Source organism: Geospiza fortis, unplaced genomic scaffold (assembly GCF_000277835.1).
Source record: "Geospiza fortis unplaced genomic scaffold, GeoFor_1.0 scaffold391, whole genome shotgun sequence".
In the NCBI taxonomy this organism is placed as follows: Eukaryota; Metazoa; Chordata; class Aves; order Passeriformes; family Thraupidae; genus Geospiza; species Geospiza fortis.
This window is the reverse complement of record NW_005054472.1, coordinates 125,143-128,581: the sequence shown is the minus strand read 5'-3', so window position 1 is coordinate 128,581 and position 3,439 is coordinate 125,143.

The following is a 3,439-nucleotide window of genomic DNA, read 5'->3' as shown; positions in this document are numbered from 1 at the left end:
TGGAGGGATGGGACAGGAAAAGTGCCCCAAATGGGACAGGAAAACAAGGAGCAGAGCACTCCAAGAACCCGCCCAGGGCTGCCCTGCTCAGACCTCCCCAGCCCCGAGCCAGCAGCTCAAGCTCTGCTCCTTCCTGCCCTCTGGTCATGCTTTATTCTGCTGTCAGCTCAGCAGGAGGGTTGTGCTCAGTGAGGAGTTCAGAGCTGAATTCAGATGTCCTGAGGGTGTGCTGGAGGGATGGAGATCCCCAAGCTGCTCTGGAAAATCAGGTTTTGGGACACTCTGGGAGAGGTAAACAGGAGCCTTTGGTAGCCAGAGCCGGGAGGCTTTCCCTGCAAAAAGAGGAGATGGAGAGGACAAAAGATCCTAAAACTGGAGTGGAGCTGCCTGGAAGAGGTTGTTCAGAGCACAGATTTGGGCTGTGATGGAAATGTGACGCCTGGAGGCTGAGATTGGCCTGAACACCTCCATGTGAGCAGTGACAGTGACAGCCCCTGCTCACTGTGACTTGGTCACAGAGCTGGGAGTGCCCCTGCTTCTTGTTCCTGGCAGCTTCGGCACCACGTGGGGGTATTTCCTAAGGAGAAGGGCATTTATGTGGCACCCACAGTGCTCCAAAATTCCCTCTCGCAGCTCTCAGGACCCTGAGGAGCGCTGATAACAAGGACTGGCCCGACTGGTTTGCGGCTCCACAGAAAGCTCATGGAAGAAGTTCTGGAGGGATTTGGACCAAGGTTTGTTTCCATTTCTGCATTAAATACGAACAGATCCCTGTGCCCTGGGTGGTTTGGTGCTCCAGAGCGGGACAGGGACAGTGTGTGGCTGCTCTGGGGGTCCTTGGGCACCCCTCTCCCAGCCCCTGAGCCCCAGCAGGGCCTGGGGGGTCTGTGACAGTCACCAGAGACCTCCTGAGCACACACAGCTCCCACCTGGACACGCTGAGCTCTGTCTCAGCTGTTTGCAAATGTGGGGTTTGTGTCCTCAGGGGCCCTGGCAGCTGTTTGCAAATGTGGGGTTTGTGTCCTCGGGGGCCCTGGAGGTGACTCGGGGGGGAAAGGAAAGGAAAGGAAAGGGAAGAGGAAAGGAAAGGAAAAGGGGAAAGGAGGAGGAAAGGAAAGGGGAGAGGAGAGGAAAGGGAAAGGGGAAGGAAAGGGGAAAGGAAAAAATTGTGAGTGCAGCACACAGGCCAAGGGCACCGTCAGGAGGAGTCTGGGGACACCTCCAGTGCGGCTTTAACAAGTAATTCTGACTCTGTTTGGAGCGAGAATCAAAGGATTCCCTTTGTTCAGGCCCTGCTTTGCTCCAGCCGGGCTGGGGCCTCTCTGAGCCGTGCCCGGGGCTGGCAGAGCTGTCTGGGCAGAGCTGTGGCGTGTCCGGGCACCGCGGTGCCCCCGGGCACGGCTGAGCATCCCCAGCGCTGCCCGGGGCGGGCTGGCAGCAGCTCCGTGTTACCTGTGCAGGTGGGCAGCCCCGACCCAGCCCTGTGTGTGTCAGGGCGTGCTCCTGCCCACACCTGCAGCCTCTCAATCAACAGATCACAATTAACTCCTGGCTAATCAGGAGCCATGCCCAGCGCAGAGCCGCCCTCCGGCGTGGGTGGCATGGGGAGGGGAGAAGGGTGAAGGGTTTCTTTGTGTGTTTGCACCTCCAGAAAGTCCCCAGAGAAGTTTGCTCCTGGGGGGACTCTGCCTCTTTGCTGCAGGAACTCGGTCAGGCCGTGTTTTTTCAGCAGCAGACTCTTTAAAAACAAAGGCCCTGCCAGGTTCTGCTGTTTTCTTTTCAGTGCACAGCCCGGCTTTGTTAAAAGGGTTGAGGTTTGCGTGTTTGTTTTCTCCTTTGGAAATGTTAGGAAAATTCATCCACAATCACCAGAGGTTTATGGCCAAAAAGGAGACAGAGGAGTTCTTTTTGGCTTTATTCCAATAAAGGGAGAGGCCATGGGGCATTCCCCTGGGATCTCCCGAATTTTTGGAGGACGCAGCCTCCTTTGTATCCCAATTTCCCACATTTCCCTTCTCTCTTTCCCCATTTCTGAGGTATTGAGAGCTACAGACTTCCCAAAACACCTGATACCAGAAACTTCCCTCTAATGTACAACCCTCCCTTTTCATTTTTAATTCTTACAGAATTTAGGGGTTTTTCCCTCCCCATTGCTTCTTCCATCTTTCAATGTCTAATTTCATTTATCAGCAAACCTAAAAAGTTTATTTGTAAAATCAAATCTCTGTTTTCCCATTCATCAATCAGTGGAATCCTTCCCGTTGTTTCTTTTATCTCCCAGAGCTGGTTTTATCCACCACCAGCAGCCCCACAGCTTGTTTGGAAAGACAAATTTGTCATTCCTCTCAGAAATAACCTCGGTGCTGTTCCCTTGCAGATGAACGAAGAATTCCCCAGCTGAGCTCTCCCAGCGGCTCCTGAGCCAGGAGCTGCTTGTGGGGAGGCACCAAATGGTCTCTGTGAGCTGCCAGGACCTGCTGCCCTCCCTGCCCAGCCCTCCCCTGCTCCAGAGCCTGGCCAGCGCCCTGCAGAGCAGGATGCCACCGTCCCTTCTGCCAGGACACGGCGGTGACGGGACGTGGGGACACCCAGAGGGTGCCAAGGAGGAGCCCCACAAAGCCCAGCTCAGCGAGGCTCAGCTCAGGCTGCCGGACTTCAGCCCCTCGCAGGACTTCATCCCCACGCTGGAGGAGATCGAGGAGTTCCTCAGGGAGAAGGCAGAGCTCCCCAGGGATGGGGCAGGAGAGCCTCACGCCACGGGGTGGAAGGTGGAGAGCAAAGCTGAGCTCGGCTCTGGGGCACAGCCCGTCCCCAGAGCACACGAGGGAGGAGCAGGACATGTCCCAAACGCTGTGGGGACAGCTGGTGACCAGGTGGTAGCTCCTGGTGACCAGGTGGTGGCTCCTGGTGACCCTGTGGTGGCTCCTGGTGACCCTGTGGTGGCCACTGGTGACCAGGTGGTGGCCACTGGTGACCAGGTGGTTACTGGTGACCATGTGGTAGCTATTGGTGACCCTGTGCTGGCTGCTGGTGACCCTGTGGTGGTTCCTGGTGACCATGTGGTGGTTCCTGGTGACCATGTGGTTACTGGTGACCATGTGGTGGTTCCTGGTGACCATGTGGTGGTTCCTGGTGACCATGTGGTGGTTCCTGGTGACCAGGTGGTTACTGGTGACCATGTGGTGGTTCCTGGTGACCATGTGGTGGTTCCTGGTGACCATGTGGTGGTTCCTGGTGACCATGTGGTGGTTCCTGGTGTCCCTTGTCCTGCAGCTCCATCCTCTCCCTATGGACAGCATCACGCCCCCAGCACACCCTGGGGGTATCAGTGTGGCCCAGCTGCTGATCAGCCTGCAGAGCCCCAACCTGCCCGTCCTCCCTCAGCTGCAGCCCCCCGGCACCATCGTGGACCAGAAATACGTCAGGATTGCCCCTCTGC